The sequence below is a fragment of the Neomonachus schauinslandi genome, chromosome 1 (assembly GCF_002201575.2).
Source record: "Neomonachus schauinslandi chromosome 1, ASM220157v2, whole genome shotgun sequence".
Lineage (NCBI taxonomy): Eukaryota > Metazoa > Chordata > Mammalia > Carnivora > Phocidae > Neomonachus > Neomonachus schauinslandi.
This window is the reverse complement of record NC_058403.1, coordinates 172,847,227-172,867,824: the sequence shown is the minus strand read 5'-3', so window position 1 is coordinate 172,867,824 and position 20,598 is coordinate 172,847,227. Positions and strand designations below refer to the sequence as shown.

The following is a 20,598-nucleotide window of genomic DNA, read 5'->3' as shown; positions in this document are numbered from 1 at the left end:
TAATTTTGACCATTTTCAGGAACATTTAAGACATCTGCAATTGGAATATTGCTTCCCACAGTTTGTGAAGTACGAGGTATATTCTGCCTTAATCAATGCACAATTTTTTCTTTGTTTCTTTTATTTGTATGAGGATTTACCCAATTGATAATGTGCAAGAAATATTATTAATGCTATATTGAATTCTTATGCTTTCCATATATGAACCACTGTGATCTTTGCAGTGTCTTCATTTATCATTCTGGTGGACCATTTCGCTTATGCTTAGCATTTTTATGAAATAAGAAGTCATATCTTCCTTTTCTAATCAAGCAATGTAGACAGTGAATTCTGTTAGCATGGACTCTAGTCTAGTTTGGTTCACCACTGTATCTTCAGTGCCTAGTGCCACAAGGCATATAATAGGTGCTTAATTCTTACAACAACCTGTGGGTTGGAATTATTCTACCCACTTCCTAATGATGAAACTGCCCCTTAGATTGGAGAGTGTGGGAATCAATGACTGCCCCAGTTTACATAGCCATTGAGTGGTAGGGCTGGGCCAAGCTCTTACTCATTGTGTGACTCATCATCTAGTATCATACCAACATCTTATGGATATATTTTTCTATATCAAAATGATTTGTTACTTAAACTTTCTATTTATTGGTCAGATTTCCATTGTCAGGTTGAAAAAATAAATCTGTAATCTGTAGGACAGAAGCAAATAATGGATTTATTTTCCAGTTATATAGATGCTTTTAACTTTAATATTATTTCTATTGATGTGTATTGATGGCAGCAGTGGTTTATGAAAAAATCTTATCTCTGTGAAAAAAACATATTTTATAAATTGTTTTAGTTGCTATGTAGAATGACAAAATTTTGCCCATCATAGTGAAATATTTAGTACTTTACTACAGAGAGAGTTAGCAGATGGTTTCTATGATGTCATAGACAGGGGAACAGTGGACACTTAAGGACCAGGTGTTTGCCTTTTTCCAGTAGTCTAACTTTTTTATGTATTCATAAAAATATTGAATGAAAATTTGATAAACTTACTATTGTTCTGTAATGAAGAACCTTTATTTGTTGTAATTGAAAAAAAGGCCATTACTATTATTCAAAAGCATAGTTCTTAGTCTGAAAAGAACACTAGTGTAAAGATAAACTTATGTAAAAGGAAGGGTGTATAAAATATAAACACTGTGAGCAATTGTAAAAATACTATTAATTGAATGTATATATTGTATGCCAGGCAATTTTCTAAGTATTTTATATGTTAACTCATTTAATCCTTAAAACACTGTTATTCCTTTCTAGTAGATTTTTTTTTTAATGAGAATTTAGAAGTTTAAGAAAGTCATTCATGTTCTAAAAACTAGTAATCAGAAGAGTTGGGGCTAAAGACTTACTGGACTCCAAAGTCTAAATCACTGATTTATACCATTCTTTTAAAAATTATTTAAAATAAATAATCACATATTCATTGACATGATTACTTTTATCATATCTTTTCCCCACCAGACTAAAGTGTTGTGAAAGTAAAGATTATGTATGTTTAATTCACCACTCTTTTCAACATATGTAATATAAATGATGTGTATACTTCATAGATACTCAAGAAAATAGGTTGAGTGAAACATCTTGAGTTCTGAAGGCTGACGTCATCAAAATATTAACATTGTTACAGCCTTTCTTCAGAGACTTTCTGGGAGGTTGGGGATGGGGAAGGGTGGAGTTTTAGCTTGCTTAGAAGACAGTTGGGTTTTATACAGTTGGCAGTGTAGTTAAAACTAATGGAATCCAGTGACTCCATTTTCTTTGACCATAAGTTTTAAATAAGAGGTGATAGCAACAAGGATGGGAGTCCCAAGGGAAATCTCATGCCTGGAAGGGTTGTTGTACAATGATCTGGAAAGGACTTCCACAGCATCATGGAGGTTAAAGATGATGGACTCTGGTTCAATTCCAGAGTATCCCACTTATCAGCTATAAGCTTGTTAACTTTATCTTCTCTGTACTGGCATTATCTCATCTGAAAGTTGGAGATTTATTAATAGTATGTATCTTATGGGGTTGTTATTATTAAGATTAAAGGAATTACTTGTAAAGTTCCTAGAACAGTGCTTGGCACATAGTATTTGTTATATAGTGTTTGTTACATATATAGTCATTTTAGGAAATCACTTACTATATATGCTAACTGCTTACTAATCTTAAAGAATGTATTGAATATCTGCTTGGAAATTGAAGGGTATTATTTGGTGATTAAGGTATTCACAGCCCTAGAATTAAATGATAATGTCCCCATGCTGGGGTCCTAAAGGAATTCTCGAGAAAATTTATACTGAAAAAAAGCAAAATAAAGAACCAGGAGTTAGCCTCTAGTGCCCAGATTGTGAAACCAGAGTTAATGGTCTATATCTGTATACACACATAACATTAATACACTTAATTTGTCTGTTGGCAGAAGAACATAGCTTTGAATCCCATGTAATTTCTGGTTGCCTACCACATTTATAGTCACATGTTCCTTTTATCCTTTTCAGGACTAACAATTGCTTGCATTTCAAGCTGTAATCACTGTACTTGTGATTTCTCTTACCTTATACCATGAAAATTATGCAAAAAAGCGGCATTCATAACTTGCATGTTGTTTTTATATTAGAAATTCAAAGAAAATAAATACCTTGTTTATGTGACTTTATTTCTAAATGCTAAATTTGCCTATTCTTCCTTTTCCCTATTTACTCATTTCCTTATATTATCTTTGAAGTGACATTTGGAATTGATATAGAAAAGGCAATTAACTCAGAAGTCAGTAAAGTAAGCCTGTGACACATTTATTTATTACACGATGCAAATGCTTTGCTTTGCTCTTTTAGCACCTATCTTTTCTATAACAAAGGGTTTTACAGTTACTGTTTCCAGATTTTACATTTTTGCATGTAACATAATTATAAGATTTAGTTACAGTGTGGGCATTTAGTGTTTTATTTTGCATGGTACAGCCACTTTGTGTGTGTGTGTGTGTGCGTGCGCGCGTGTGTGCACACGTGTGCTGCAAAAAAGCGTGGTTGCTCCAGTACTTCCTCAGCTCATGACTGAAACCCTTGTTCTAATTCAAGGAAGAAATAAAGAGCTCTTCAAAATTATAATAATGGATACTTTATTCATCTTCCCTGTGGAGATTAGTCCAGGAAGCAAATTAAAGTGACAAGAGTATCCAAAACAGAATTATTTTTGCTTAACTGCTACGTATTTGAGCCCCACCTTCTATAATTTTAACTTTCTCCACATTTTCTCGGGGGATGGTTTTTCTTATGGCCCTTAGGAGATCCCACTGAAATCACTTACGAGATGTCTCAGTTCCTCCCACAATCCCCACTGTGCTAAATGGCAACTACTCTGGAAGCTGTCATGTTTGGAAAATACCATGATACCACGAGTTAATTTCATACCTGTCATGAGATCTTTGCATGAGATCCCAGGGGGCCTTTCAGTGTGTCACAGCACTGCAAGCCATTCGTTAGTTCCTTTCAAAGCAATGACCCATGGCCAAGAGATCTTGTCGCAACACATGGCAACACCTGTCACCAGGTTTTGTGATTGGCATAAAATTAACCTGTTTTCCTCTTTGATTTGCTGCTTTTTTATAATATCCATAAAAAGGATGAGAAGAAATTGTATTTGGAAGCAATTTATTGTCACTTTCAAGAAGCATAATGGTAGATTTGGGATACCGGAGTTAATGAATAGACACACCATTTCCTTGCAGAGGTACACACACAGTTACTCAATCAAGGTAATATTCTATGAAGTTCTGAATGGCAGTCTGCAAATTTCAGACAGGAAACTGTTTCAGTATTTGAACTTCATCAAGGATTGGAACAAAGCAAGAAATGTTATTTTGAATCTTGTTGTGGAAGAAAAATCCAGGAAGCTTGGGTTTCAGATATGGGCTTGCCCTTGGTTTTCAGTGGTTTCAAGCAACTTGAGATTCCTCTGATTTCTCTCTATATTTCTCATGCCCAGATATTACTATTATTATGGAGGCATGCATAAAAATGGACCTATAGAATAAAAATATTTAGAATTATGACAGATACCTGAAAAAATAGTTTAATGGTGTTTAGCCTTTAGATTCTTAACAATTTGTCAGTTACTTTTAAGAATAAGACAGAGAAGAAAATAGGCAACCACTTATCTGTGCCTTTCCACCTCAATGAAACAGTAAAACCCTTTTGATCAAATTATTTTTCTATGGAGAAAGTATCTGGTTCTGTGCATTACCGTATTCTTTGATCTTATACATCTTTAACTTCTTAAAATGTATAGCTGTTGTCTTTCCCTCTTCTTAAGTTAAGTGCTTCTTAGATTCTGGGAGTTTTAATATCCAGATACAATAAAGAACAACGATGGATTTTAGTCATTTTCTTTTTTTCCTTTGTTTCTCTCTACCAGTTCTCAGGACTAAATGGCATTGTTCTCCAATCTGGACTGGTTGCTCTGTATTCTGGAGTAATCCATTTTTCCTGGCATTTCTTAAATGGTCTTTATTATTCAGTGAATTCCCTTTGAAAGTATAAATATTAGTCCTCGTTTTATGGCCTTAGACATTAATGGCTGCTCTTCTCAAAGGATGGTAGACTTGGGATGATTGAAAGTGCAGAGCAAAGAGCTCAACTAAAACAATGGAATCAGGGGAAGATGGTACCAGAGACAAAAACAGAAGAGGACAGCAATTGTGAAATAATCTGAAGCAGGGATTGGGGATTTAAAGCCTGCTTAGACTTGATTAATAGATGCTGTAAAAATGAAATGCTGAGCCAAGGGGAAAAAATGCATTTGAAAAGTCCCTTGAAAATGTGTTAATGCCTTTACTTGGCAAGCATTTTTTTTCATACTGAGTGCAAAACCATTGCATGAAAATATAGATTTTTTTCCCACATTGTCCAGTGGTTTTTTGTTGTTGTTGTTGTTAAGTGCTGATTATAGTTATGTTGGGATAAAATCAGGTTTCTACTAGAGAAAAAGAAAACAAAAAAGAAAAAAATATATACTGATACTGTATTGGTCTTAAGGCATATATTTGCTAAGTCAGGATCAAGATAAAATGTAAAAATAAAACACATGTTTAAAAATGTTATTGGTAAACTAAAGGTATTTATTTTAAAGCCAGAAACAGCGATGGCAGTTTGTACCTAAAAGAGTGGGAGATTTTGCAGGGGATGTTCAAGAGACTGCAGTGTTGGCATGGCTTGTATCTAAACCATTTTCCAACAAAATATGTCAAGAAAATTGAAAAGCATTCTTCTTAAAAAAAGAAAACAATTTGTGGCAAATCATCTTATTATTAAGAGCAAACTGAGGACCTGCGAAATTAATTCAGGTAAGCATTAAAATGCTGAAACATTTTTATTACTGTTAAAGCTGATTCATAACTGCTTCTGGTATTTTGACTACATGTGAGCAGGATCTGACAAAGACGCCTGAATCCGTTTAAAGGCAAGCATTTAAGAATGAGCACTAGGGTAAAGACTCAGGAGTTTCCACTACTATAAACCATCACCTTGACTACAATCAAGTAAATCACTTTTTTTATATGAGGAGAGAGTGAAGGGTAAAGAGATGAACTAGAACTTCTGTTTGTTGGTTGGATGTTTAGTTCAATAAATAAGTTTAATGAATACTCTTGTACTTATGAGTACTAGAAAGGAAACCTTTCCTCCCAGGTTTTAAGAGTTAGCTGTTAGCAAGTGCCCTTGTCAACACACACACACACACACACACACACACACAAATATAATTGGCTAGATAACTTTCCAATTAGCAATATCACAATCTTTAACCCAGTTGTTCTCAGCTGGGTTGCTTTTGTGCCCTGCCCCCCTGAACACCTGGCAATGTATAGAGATATTTTTGATTGTCATGACTTGGGGGATGGGGTACCACTGGCCTTTCCTGGATAGAGGTCAGTGCTCCCCGCAAAAATCCTACAAGGCACAGGAGATCCTCTCACAACAAAAATTTATTCAGTCTAAAATTTGAATGATGTTCATGGGGAGAAACTCTGCAACCCTTTTAACTAACTTAATCTCCCTAGTTTCTCAGTGTTTCAGAATTATTCCTTTTTTCACTTATATACCCCAAGAAATTGCCTAGGAGCTTGGGAAGGTACATGAATCAAGAGTGCAGTACAAAGGGACTCCTATATAAGTATTCAGTCTTATGCTAGCTTGTAGTTCCTTGCTTTCCTTCAGGACAATGCTTTGCCATTAGCATTTAATTTCAGTCGCCCACTTATGACCACCACCTCTTGTAAATTATGAGACTGGTACAGTTGTGATCGGGCTGGTTCTCCTGGACTACCATGGTCCGAAAACCCTCCCTTTTTTATTGTCCACCTCAAGTCTTGCTCATGCTGTTAGGTGTCTCTGAGTCTTGGCAACATCATCTATTCAACTCATCACTGGAGTCCTGTGATGGTTAATTTTATGTGTCAACTGGTGTGGGCCACGGTGTCCAGATATTTTGTCAAGCATTATTCTATGTGTTTCTGTGAAGATATTTTTTGGATGAGATTAACTTTTAGATTACTGGACTTTGAGTAAAGCAGATCTCCTTCTATGATATGGGTGGGTCCCATCCAATCAGCTGAGGCCCTAAGAGAATAGTCTAACCCTCCCAGAGGAAGAAGAAATATTCCAAGCAGACGGCCTTTGGAATCAAATTGTCATTCTTCACTGATTCTCTAGGCTGCTTAGTCTACTCTGCAGATTTTGGATTTAACAAGTCTCCACAATTGTGTGGGATGATCCCTTAAAAGAAACAAGAAACCACTTTCTCTCTCTTTCTTTCTCTCATTCTCTCTTGAGTGTGTGTGTGTGTGTGCGTGTTTATATACAGATAGACATAGATACACATACACACACACACACACCCTGTTGTTTCTGTGGAGAATTCTTACTAATAAAGGTCTGTTTCATCTTGGTGCAGTGGCCTTGTGGCTTTTATCTTCAGCAATTCCTGTGCTCTCCCACAGAAGTCCATGGAAACTTCTGGACCTTTCCAAGCCTTCCATTTCCTTCTTGATCTTCTGCATAGTTGTTCTATCCATTATTGAAAATGAGGTATTGGTCTTCAACTATTATTGTTGAATTGTCTACCTCTCCCTTCAATTTTGTCAGTTTTTATCTTGTATATTTGGGGGCTATGTTTTTAGGTAAATTTATGTTTGTAATCGTTGTATCTTCCCGACTGACTTTTTATCATTATAAAATGTCCCCTGTTGTCTCTAATAACATTTTTTTTTCTTAAAGTCTATTTTGTCTAATGGTAGTATAGCCACCCAAGATCTGTTTTGGTTACTTTTTCCAAGGTGTACATATTTTTTCCATCTTTTTACATTCATCCTGTAAACAACTTTTAACCATAAGTTTTTCACTTCTGGGCAGCATCTAGTTGGATCATTTTATTTAAACTACTCTGGCAATCTCTCTTTTTATTAGAGTATTAAATCCATTTACATTTAATGAAATTATTGATATGATGGAATTGACATCTTTTATTTTGCTTTTTTCCCTATATGTCTACATTTTTGTTTTTCTGTTGCTGTCTTCTTTCATTTTAAATATTTTTCTAGTGTATATTTTATATCCCTTGTTTCTTTTTCTGTGTTTAATTTTTTTTTTCTTAGTGGTTACCCTGAGGATTACAATTGGCATCTTACCTAAAACAATCTAGTTCATATAAATACTAACTTAATTGAATAGTATATAGAAACTTTGTTCCAGTATATCCTTTACCTCCTCTGTCCTTTGGCTGTTATTGTCATACAAATTTCATCTTTATGCCATTGTTTTCTAATCATGTAGGAGAAGAAGACAGTTACAAGAAATACATATAATGTCTTTTATATTTTTGTTTACTAGTGTTCTTTATTTTTTGTGTTTGTAGATTTCAGGTGAATGTCTAGTTTCCTCTCATTTCAGGTTGAAGGATTTACTTTAATGTTTTTTGTACGGCAGATATGCTAGCAACAAATTCCCTCGGTTTTTGCTTATCTGGGAATGTATTAATTTCTCCTTAATTTTAAAGGATAGTTTTGCTAGACATAGAATTCTCGGTTGACCGTTAGCACTTTGAGTATGTTATCCCACTGAAAAATATAGAAGACTTTATGGATTTGCATGTCATCCTTATATAGGGGCCATGGTATTCTCTACATCATTCCAATTTTAGTATATGTGCTAGTAAAGCAAGCACTTTGGATCCCTCCATACTACAATAGAAATGAGGAAGACTTGGAGGAAGCAACCTCTGTCCTTCTCTTAATATAAATCTTGCCTTTGCACTTCTCACCTATTTCATGGAACATGCTGCATCCATAGAATGCAGCACCTCTTCTAGGAAACAAAAAATTTTTATTTTCCATCCAGTAATCTAAGTATAAGGCCCACTATTTGGACCTCTGATTGTTTTCTAACTGCCTCTGCTCGAAGTCTTTCTTTGGATTTCAGTTTTCTTTTTCCTCACATACTACAGAACCATTCCTTCCACATAGTTAATACAGATCTCACTTGACACAATGATTTTCATTTATGGGAAGGAGACATATGCCTTTCATTTGAAGGAAGGCATTACTATATTTATTTCATAGCACACTTATGTATGTATGTATGCATATATCCATCTATGAAGTATCCATTCATCTATCCTTCCATCTATCAGTCTAGCCAGCCAACCATCTATTAGTCAATCTGTTTGTAATACATTTATAACATGTCTTTTTCCTCACAGAAATTCAGTATTAGCATGTGGTAGTTGTGTAATAAATATGTGTTAAATTAAATATGTATGAGGAGTAAAAAATAGTAGAAAGCATTGGCATTATAAAATGTTGGCCTGGATAATTCCTTTTCTTTAGGAGTCTATCCTGTGCAATGTTGGATCCTTAGCAGCAGCATCCCTGACCTCCCAGTGGATGCCTGTATTACCTTCTCAGCTGTGACAACCACAAAACCTCTCCAGACATTGTGAAATGCCCTGTGGAGGGAAAATCCCTTCCTCCCTCATCCAGATGAGAATTACTGGTAGAAAAGCATTTTTTTCCCTTCTTTTATCATAATGTGCATATTCATGAAAATCACTGTTTAACAATGACTAATGATAGGGCTAATTATTTGATGAATTAATGTATTTACATCTCTGTTTTCCAGGTATTCACTCTCTCACTCATTGATTCATCTACTCATATCATTCAGTTAGCATTTATTGTATACCTGTTATGTGCCAGATACTGTACTAGGAGTGGGGATACATTAGGGAAATATAAGTCCCTGTCCTTATGGGGCTTACCAACTTTGGAAATAACCAGAGGGGGTGGGGGAAGAACAAATAACTAAACAAAAGATATCACTGACAAGTGTTTTGTTGATAATCACGCACGAAGTTGTAAGGGAATGATGGGTTACGCTGGATTAGTGGACTGGCAAGGACTCTGAGGTGGCATTTCACGTGAGCACTGAGTAGTAAGAGGACATCAAAGCAAAGAAGTGAATGAATTATTTATTCATGTTGACTTATTTTTTACGGCACACAAACGTTGTCATGAGTGTAAAGAGATGAGCATTGTCTGGTATATTGATGTACTTATCTACCACCTGTATGTGAACAACACTGAAGTGTTTGTGTGGAAATCGTTAGGAATTGTTCCAAACTAATTGCGAAGTCCGGCAAATTTTTAACGAGAGTATATAATCCTACTAATATAATGCTGTTCACTGCTTTAAGGATACCATGAAAAGTGGACCATAAAAACCAAATGTGAGATATGCAGGCCTTTAAATATCCCATGTGTCAAGAACTAGGAGTTATTAAGAGAACACAACAAATATCATTTCTACCTTCATAACATATCACCGAGGAGATGGGCATGACCAGAGAAAGCTACTCAAAGGAAAATCCTGAACCTGATATATTTAAAAGAAAGAGGAGAAATGATGTTTATCTTAAAGAATGGCTCCACTCAGGGCACCTGGGTGGCTCAGTCAGTTAAGTGTCCAACTCTTGGTTTGGCTCAGATTATGATGTCATAGGTCTTGGGATCAAGCCCCACTTCAGGGTCCATGCTCAGCTCAGAGTATGGTTAAGATTCTCTCCCTCTGTCCCTCCCCCTGCCCCCACTCACACATGCACACACTTTCTCACTCTCTCTCAAATAAATTAAAAAAAAAAATGTCTCCTCTCTCTAACTTCAGTAGATTCAAAGACATTACTCAGAACTTTCTAATTTTTCAATAAATTTGAATTGGATTGAGATACCCATTTTAAGGTGGGCATAACAATGGATAAGCTGATTTGTAATATGGATAATTATATGCATTTGTGGTAATGGGGGAAAAACCCTATAAACTTCTGAGTATGTAGATTCATTTATAATTTCATTGGTAGTAGATAATGAAATTAAATATAAAATATTGCAGGACCTATGCTGTCATTCTTTGACCAATCACAATAATATAGTTTGTTTTTTATGCTCACGAATGTTTTCTGTATAAACAGAAATCCTGAGTAAACCATTTGGCATATACTTGCATTTTATTTTATTTTATTTTTTTATGTTTTTTTAAATTATGTTAATCACCATACATTACATCATTAGTTTTTTTGTTTTTTTTTAAGATTTTATTTATTTATTTGACAGAGACACAGCTAGAGAGGGAACACAGCAGGGGGAGTGGGAGAGGGAGAAGCAGGCTTCCCGCCGAGCAGAGAGCCCGATGTGGGGCTCGATCCCAGGACTCCGGGATCATGACCTGAGCCGAAGGCAGATGCTTAACGACTGAGCCACCCAGGCGCCCCACATCATTAGTTTTTGATGTAGTGTTCCATGATTCATTGTTTGCATATAACACCCAGTGCTCCATTCAGTACGTGCCCTCTTTAATACCCATCACCAGGCTAACCCATCCCCCCACCCTCCTCCCCTCTAGAACTGCTCTTGCATTTTAAAAGCAGATTTACCTACTGGAAGTAACAGGCTATTTACAAGTATGATTGAAATATTAATTAGAACAAGGGTTTCATTATCAGGTCTTCACCTTTTATGCTAGATTCTGGAACAAGTCAAAACTGCAGCTGCAAGTCTCACATCTTGATGAAAGGCAGAGTTCTATAAAAGGAAAGATGAATTACAAAATAAGGTAGTTCTCACTGGATGAAGACATCATTACAGCTGCATGACTTGGGCATTTCAGTGAACTTTGAGGAAGTCCCACCATTTTCTCTACAAATATCATTGGCCTTTAAAAAGTAGTGTCACCAGAGAAGCCAAAGTAGATTTTTATACTGCTATTAATGAACTGGAGTACAAAATTCAGTACAGTGAGATGAATACAGGGAGCCAGAGAACGTAATGATTTCAATTATCTCCTTAATATTCCTTTCTAACATAGTTGAAAATCTCAAAGGTCCAACTGTACTCTGGGGTGCAAGCCTGACTCCTCCACAGCTATGTAATCTTGGACAGATTATTTACACTCTACCTCGGTTTACCTCAGCTGTAAAATGTGGATAATAACCTTTGTCTTCTATGGTTGTTTTGAGGATTAAATGCAATATTAAATGTAACATACATATAACAGAGCCATTGCTTGATAAATAATGGCTTTATTATTAGTAATGTTTATTTCCTCCAGTAGTAGCTTAAAAACCATTACAACAAAAACCCCAGGATTTTCCCTTGCTTCTGTGGTCACTGCTAATTATGAACAAATTGTGACTCTGCATTGATGTTTGAGGTAGGAAAGGAAAACAGTTATAGTGAGAGGGGAGCCCTGTTTCCAGTCTTGTGATGCTTTCATTCAGTTTTCCCCAGTATGATTGTCTCTGGTAGGTTTTTCCCCCCACGTTCATAACTGAATGTAATTAGAATAAACAACAACATTTATAGTGAAGATAATTTATAGAGTTCATCACCCCCTTTTTCATAATTCTGGTTCCAACTTAGATATTTCCATCTAAGGAAGGCCTTCCTGAGTCCCCTTTCTGAGATAGTCACACATGCCCGATGTTGGATTGTAGCACCCAGTTGGTCTTCCGCTTGGCACCTACCACAACCATCTTTTTTAATTTGTCTTTTCTTTTTCCCATCATTGAAGTGTAAATTTTAATAGGTCAGTGACAAAGTCTATCTTGTTCATCACTTTGGCTCTGGACACATATAGACACTCAGTGTATAGTAGATGTTGATGATCTTTCCCTTCAGACCATAATTCTCCCCTGGCAGATTTACTTACATCTTGGATTGTCTTCTCATGTTCTCTTGTATATACTTGTGCAAGCTACTAAAGGCATATGTTGTGGTAGTAATTTGTTGCAATGGGAATGTTCTTCAGGAAAGATGAAAAAGCCATCCTTTGTGATCTTAAAATCAATCCTAAAATTTCACCTACAGAGACTGTAAGTGCCAGCCTTTTATTTGATATAATTAACCCTTTAGATTACGTTTATAACACATGGAACTAACTGGATTTAATAAGAATCTTTATTGGTATCCTTTAGCTAGCTTTTTTTTTTTTTAACTTAGATTCTGACTGAATTATTTCCTCCTCAGTATACAGAACAAAACTAACTAAATTAAGGTGCCCAAGTCAATACATTTAATACAATTTAGTGTATTTTCCACCAGAAAGTTGGTTACTACTTCATTTTCCATTGGAGGGTGATGGTTTATCTAGGGTCTCCTTTCCGAGTCCAATCTTCATGTTAGATTCTTGGAAATTTGTAGACATGTAGAATTTACATACACAATTTATATACATACACACATACCCAGTTTACGTACACACATATGCAGCTTACAATACAGCCATAAGGTAATTAGCAATTGGTTACAGTTTGCTGCTAATGAGGTCAAGGGTACAGATTTACTGTTCCTTCGAGTCTATTTTTTGGCCCAGTTCCATTTCTACAGATTTTACCCTGACCCCTGGGCTGCTGTTTCACAAATGCTGTTTGTCACTGGAGGGGGCCATGTAGGGATGGGAGTGGTTCCCTGCCAACCACGCACCTCCACTGCTCAAGGCTCTCAGCATTTTCCTGACAAAGGGCATGTGTGTGGTTTGTTTTATCTTCCTGTTCTCTTCATGTCAGCCTTTGTTCGCAGGGATGGACATTAAAAGTTTTTAAATCAACAAGACCAGGAACCTCATCTTTATAGAGAGAAAACAGCTTATAGAGAGAAAACAACATAGCTTGAGAGAAGCTTGACTGTGAAACTGAGGAGTATTTAATAATTATGTTTCCTGTATTACATCCTTTTGAAAACCTTGAACCAATCTCTCTTCCATCAGAGAACAGATCAAATGACACAGTGAAGTGTGATCTTGGGAAAATGGTGAATTAGAAGACTTGGATTCAAGATAAAACAAACAAACAAACAAAAAACACAGACAAATCATTCATAGATAAACAGACAGACATCATTTATTTTTGCTTTAATTTCTTGGTCTTCCTTAAGAAAACACTGTTCTTCATTTAAAAGGGAGTTGTGGAAGAGATGTATATATAATACCTTGGGGATTAAAAATGCACTTGCTGCAAAGTTTATTTCTTTTTTTTCCCTAAAGTCGTGAAAACTCAGTATCCTATTTAATTCTGTAGATCTGTGTATTAATAATGTTATTTAATCTCTGAATTTTTTTGCTTAATCATCTTTTATGGATTAAGATAAATGGTTTTATTCTGAAGCTCAGAAATATGAGAGATGTTATCAAATCCAACTAAAAACAAAAACATTTACAGCTGATTCTCATTATTCATGGTAGTTGTATTCTATAAAGTTGTCACAAATACTAAGTGAATGCTGAACCTTGGCTCCTGGGAGAATACAGGGTTAGGTTTCTGTTAGCTTCCGGTCACAACATTTAGTTGACTGGTCAATCATAACCTTGTTTTAAGTCTGTTTTTGTTTAAATGACACCTTATTTAATGTATATTGTTTTATTCATGAATCTTGGACTCAGGGCCAACAGCACTCTAACTCCTTCCTGAATGAAACTTACTACAACTGTTTTCCCCACAAGACATATCAGAGCCTTCTTGCACTTAAGAATACCAGGCAATGTTTCACCAATTCGCTTTTAAACAGCAAGCTATTTTAAATAGCAAAATCACCAATGAAAAGCATAAAAATGAGAAAAATGAAATAGACTGCTGAAAGGACACTCACATGCAGTATGAGAATTCAAAGAAGAAGGTAGACGATTGCCATGTTTAACATCAGCTGGAACAGGTGTGTTAGGCAACTCAAATTTTCCCATGCTTTCTACATTCTAAGTACCAAATCAGCCCTCAAGGACTGATTTGGGGGGAGGGGAACAAGTTAACTTCAGCAGCTAGGTAAATTTATACATATGGCGTCTGCAAATAATGAGGACCATCTGTATAAGCGTTTTAGGTTAGAAAAGAGAAGACTAGTTGCTCTTAGTCACTTAATGAATCAATTAAACACCTTGGTTTAGTATATCCTTTCTTCTCTTGATTTCTTACTGGTCTATTTCAGTGTCTAATTCTAATGAGTTATTCCTGACTAATACAATTTGGGGAGGAGCGAGGTCTTCCTCACTCTCTACTTCCAACCCCTGGCCTATACCTGGAATATAGTAGGCATTCAATTAAATCTCTTCAGGGATTGTATGCACCCCTTCCCTCATTTGTAAGAGGAATTTTGCGGAATCATTGTGAACATCAAATGCCATTAAGATGAGTACGGCTGTAAGCACACACAAAAATGTTAGCTATGATGATAGTTGTAATTATTTTTGATAATACAGTAATTCTCATTTGTATTAATTTATAAATGATATTGTATGGTTTCATGCATTAATACAGGACCTTTTGTAAAAGGGGGATTGCTTGTTTAATACATGTTTGAAATATAATAATGAATAAATGTTGATTTGCTAACAAATGAAACAGTTAATTTTGCAGTTAACAAAGAAGAATGACTTTTAAATATTTTCATCCCCTGGAAATATAAAATGTAAACTTCTAACAGTATCAGACACATCAGCCTACTTCTGTTTCCTAATTTTTATAGATATATTTAGCTGCATCTTTTCATTTTTGTGGTCAGTGCAAAAGAAATTGAAGAAGTAAACTGTAGTTTTCCTCATGTTGATTTTGGTTTTGTTTTTTTATTCTTTGTTCTTCAGAGGGAATTAAACATCCAGCAGTGGGAAGAAGCCCTACTACCCTGGCCATACACGTGGTTTTCTTGTAATAGCGGTTTTAGGACCATCAGTATAAACTTACAATATAAATATTTTGGTTCATATAAGCAGTCATGTAAGAAAAAAATTCTGAAAATTGATAAATGCAATTACTAATATATAATTACTCTTCAAATAGGAGATTTTTAAAGGACACTTTTTTCTTCTTTCTGAAATATTGGCTGATCCATATTTGCACTGGCTGCCTTGGAAGTGTTTGGTCTGTGCTTTTTCAAAATGATTGTCAGCAAGCGTAATGAGCCTTGGATCCATCCGGGAGCTTTGCTAACGTATGTCTGCAGAAGGATTTTTAACATCCTGCTGACTGTGCTGGTCCTGTCGAGCCTCACAGCAGGAAAATTGTCTTTTGCAGCTCAGCTTATGAATATAACCTTTGCATGTTTGGAAATACTCTTTCTGAGGCAGGATTTATACTTATGCCTCGAATCCAAGTGCTTATTTTGATATCAGTGTTAAACAGGAGAAAGAGGACCTGACAGTGGTTCACATTGCACCTTTCATTATGTTAAAACTATCTGTTATCAATATCTCATTCTCTGTTGCATTTACTACTTTGTATAAGCTCTGGAAATAATGGTGTTCCTTACAAATTCACATTCCAGAAATGCTGACTCTGTCTTTTAAGTACTGTAAACATATCTAAGTGGCAGACATACCATTTTCATTAAAAATGCTTTAAGTCAGGACCATAAAGGTTGTGTTGTTACCCCAAACAGGGCCACTCTTGCTTGAATGGGGGTCTAATCTTTTAGGCACTGAGGGGGCTATCTATGGTAAGTGCACGTATTTAATCACAAAGTTTTGCTTGCCTCTACCATAGACTTATTTAATTTGCTATTTTACTTATGGAAATCAAGAGTCAGTTTGTATAGGCATTTAGTATATGCTTTTAAAATAATTTTTTTCTAAATATAAAAGTATTATATTAGAAACACTGTCTACAGCACCACAGTGGAAATTAGTTTTCCACTAGTAATTAGCAAGTTTGATTCCCCAGGCCCCAAGAGGTAAATCTTGTTAGGGGGAAAATTGATGTTCTTACCTAAATGAAGTACCAATGCTTTTTAATGATTATTATCAACCTGATTTATGGGCTTATGGTAAGACCAAATGTTTATTGATTGAGTTTGGATATAAATACATAGATACAGCACAGTGCTTTAGGTTAGTTTAGAAAATAAATATTATATTTACTTTAAGTAATGAACTATTATGCAGTTATTAAGGTTTAGAAATGCTGAGGTAGAAACTCTAAAAGAAAACTTGCTTAGCTGGGAAAGAAATAGATTAGTTTCTCAACCAGCTGGATACTTCCCTGTTTTTTCTGAAAAAATAAGCAAATGTAAAACCAAAACCAAAAACCAAAAAACAAAACAAAAAAAAAGCGCCAACCAGTAAATATGGAATATTTGTTCAGAAATTAAAGGTCAAGCAGAATATGTTCTAAGGTTTTTTGAGATGCTGGTGAATGTCCCACATCTTTCATCCCTGTGCTCCTGTAAAGATTCCAAATGATGATTCTGGGACACTGACTTGAAGATGTCATTGAATACATTTGTGTGTGTTATATTGTACTTTCTCATGCTATTATGTGGAAAGGCTATGAAAGATTTTTAACAATAAAGGTTAGAATCAAGCAGGTTATTTTTGAGTCTTTTTTTTTTTTTTTTAAGATTTTACTTATTTATTTGACAGAGAGAGACACAGCGAGAGAGGGAACACAATCAGAGGGAGTGGGAGAGGGAGAAGCAGGATTCCCGTGGAGCAGGAAGCCTGATGCAGGGCTCCATCCCAGGACCCTGGGGTCATGACCTGAGCCGAAGGCAGATGCTTAACGACTGAGCCACCCAGGTGCCCCTATTTTTAAATCTTAACTAGAAAATTAAATTAATCAGAACTCATATTACTCATGTAATATTTAATTGCATGTGCTTAGAAAAACAAACTAGGGTTACATTTTGAGTGGTATTTGAAAAACAGTGACCACATACAAAAGACAATTTGTTGTTGAAAATGGCACATTTTCATTCTTTTTTATAGCTGGATAATATTCCGGCATGTGTGCACGTGTGTGTGTGTGTATGTGTGTGTGTATCACAATTTCTTTATCCATTTGTTCATTGATACATACTTGGGTTGTTTCTGTGTCTTGGCTATTGTAAATATTACTGCAGTGAACATGGGGGTGCATATATTCTTCTTTTTCTGAAAATGAAATTATTGTATTAGCAAAAGTAGACCACAGTGAAAACTAATATAGTTAACATAATTAATAAGTTGGATTCCCCACATCCCAGGATGGAATGTATTTTTACCTTCAGAAGTGAAGTTAACCAGAATTCAGCTATCAGACTACTCACTGTGAAAATGCAGGATAATATATGCCTAATTGGCATAAAATTACAGGTCATTAATTTATTCCTTTTTATTGATTTAATAAACATTTATGGAATGCTTGCTGTGTGCCAGACACTGTCATGCCATTCTAAGATATCTTAGATTACTTATTATTGTAATTATACTTACTAAAATGATAATTTATAGATGGAACTTTGGCTTTTTTTCTCCTTCCTTCCCTCTCCCTCCCTCCTTCCTTCTCTCTCCCTCCCTTTTTATTTCCTTCCTCTTTCTTTTCTCTTTCTTTCTTTCTTTCTTTTTCTTTCTTTCCTTTTCTTTTATGTTTACCATAAATATGATGCCATCAATTCATTTCTGTTTATAAGACACAATTTGCCTTCCAATCCCCATTCTACATCTAACGGAGTGTAGAGACAAAGCTGGAATTCACATATTTGGGGAGGAGCTATTAGAATAATAGGGAGCTAAAGGTCCATGCAGAATTACTTTCCCTACATAAACAATTACCATACCAAAAAGGTTAGGGTAGAAGTCAAAGAGCAAACAGCATTTAATTTGTGAGAGTTTCTAGTGCTCCAAAAGCACAGAAGGAGCAGCTGCTTAAACATTACTTGCCCTTTGACTAATGGGCAAAGGCACTGAATGGGACTTACATGGGTAAGACTTAAACAAAAGTAATACCACCACCACTGCCACTACCACCAAAAAACATTAAAAAGTAGCTTGAAGTTATAATAAGAAAGAGATCGTGGATGCAGAATTATCCATTGTTTTGTTCTTTGAAACTGTGGATGTGGAAAAATAATTTTCCCTCTACTCTTATAGGTTCTTGACTGTAGTAAAAGAGATTAACGGGAGAAAAAACAAACATAAGTTTAATAACATGTGTACCTTCTGTATATATGGGAGATACTCAGGGAAACTGAGTAACTCTCCAAATGGTCCAAGCCATCACCTTAAAGACCATCTTTCCGCTAAAGCAAGAGAAGACGCTGGGGGAAAGGGGAGGCCTAATATGGAAGGTTACCAGGAAAAGCACAGTAAGCAAAGGTCAGGTTTTTATATAGATTTAAATTGTTGCCTTATTATTGATAAGAGCTTCTAGATTTAAAGTCATTTCCCCCTCTATTCCTGGGACAGCCTGGAAGACACCCTTACAAATGGAGATTTCCCTTATAAATGTAAATGTCTTTTACAAAAGGATAACTCCAAGTTTCTCATGTGCCTGCTATTTCTTAAAGATAATAAGCCTAAAATAATCCTTTTGCTACTGAGGCATATTTTAGCTGGCAAATTCTACTTCTCTTCAAAAGTAACTTTTTTTTTTTTTTTCCCTTCTGTTCTGAATCATCCACTTCTACCAGGGTCCCTAAATAAAAATGTAAAGGGAAGTGTTAGGCCTATTCTAAAACAATGAAAAATAAATTATCTGCCTTTGGGTATGCAATTTGAATTGGAAGTATTATAATGTCAATGAAGCACAATTTGCTAAGCAAATGAAAAAGGTTGATAAAGCAAAGCAATGACTTTGGCTTTTCTTTTGTACTTCCCTTACTATTAACTATTTACTACTTACCAAATGTCAGGCCACTTATCTAGTGAAAAAGTATGCTCTGTTCCACTGATCCCAGGCTTATGGTTTAAGAAATGATTGTAAGTGGGTTTATAAAATCATCACTAACTCTTAATTCTCTCTTATTTGATATGAGTTTGGAAGATAGAGCCATAGCATGTCTCGTTCCTGGGGGAGGGTGGGAATCAGAATCATAGCACAACTCTCCCCAAGGAAATACGCTTCTAATTTCATTTCAACGTTTCAACATTTCATCTTTTTTTTTTTTTTTTAATCTTTGATATGGTGAGGAGTTTCACCTCTTGGGGTGAATGCTGCGTTTTATGTAGCATACTATTTAGAATAGTTTTTTGTTGTCTCAGCTGAAACTTCTGTTTCAACATCCCATTATGTGCTTAATTACTTAATTGATAAATACTTACTTGTTTTTTCTCCAAATTGGAAATTATTCCTGGCCTATCACTGGGTTAAGATCTGTTCTCAGATATATAGATTTTTGTATCTTTTATATACTGCAAGTGACAAAAACTTAACTCAAGCTGCTTAATACTAAATACAGAATTCATTACATCATATATGAAAACTATGTGAAAATATGGGTGAACCTGGCCTTAGAGATATCTGGTACTAGGACTCAAATCTCATGCCCATCTCTGCTTCTCTTTGTGTGACTGGGGCCTAAGGGTGTAAGAGCACCTGGCTTCAGCGGTCCCAATCAGACAAGCTCCACCATGCACCACTGACAAAATCCAAAAGCAGGGAGATAAGTGATGGTGAGGCAAGAAACGGATTACTTCCAACGGAAGATAGTTGGACTAGTGTCTCAAAGGCTGTCTCCAAATGAGAAGAGGTGGGAGGCAAACATATAATAGTTGTCTGTCCTACCAAGAACAGAATACTGTAAGGGGGAAAATACAGACTCAAATTAGAGCAGAGCAGTTAAGCCAAGGTACATGAGGTTTTTTGTTTGTTTGTTTGTTTGTTTAGGTTTCTTGAAGTATATATGCATTTAATTACAACAGTAGAGTTGATAGTGAATTCAGGGGAATAGGGTGAAATGATAGGAAGTGTAGAGAGGAGAGACTGTTGCATTAGAGAAGAATTAAAAGAAATGTAGGAGATCTGGAAATTAATATGTGAGTAGGGCATAGGTTGGAAAGGTCTCAAGTGAAAGGACTAAAACAGAGTCGTAGTTAGAGGATAGGGAAATAAATATGGGGTAGAGAATCAGAGATAATGAGAGAAAAGGATCAAAGAGTGACATGGGTACAAGAATAGAGGAAGAGAAGGGACAAGAAAAGTGTAATTTGTGGCAAGAAAATTAAGGTGATATTGTTATCGTTATGAATAATAATGTTATCTTTGCATTTGCTCTTTTTTTTTTTT

The 20,598-nt window shown here is 35.5% G+C and overlaps 1 protein-coding gene and 1 non-coding gene across 2 annotated transcripts in view; one reads left to right on the top strand and one right to left on the bottom strand.

Moving 5' to 3' along the window:
• CHL1 (cell adhesion molecule L1 like) overlaps positions 1 to 20,598 on the top strand; it is a 209,000-nt gene that overhangs the window by 76,224 nt on the left and 112,178 nt on the right. The gene's annotated exons all lie outside the window — the stretch shown is intronic.
• Positions 8,147 to 8,250, bottom strand: LOC123326973. Its single transcript, XR_006541447.1, has one exon. It is a non-coding gene; the product is annotated as a U6 spliceosomal RNA (small nuclear RNA).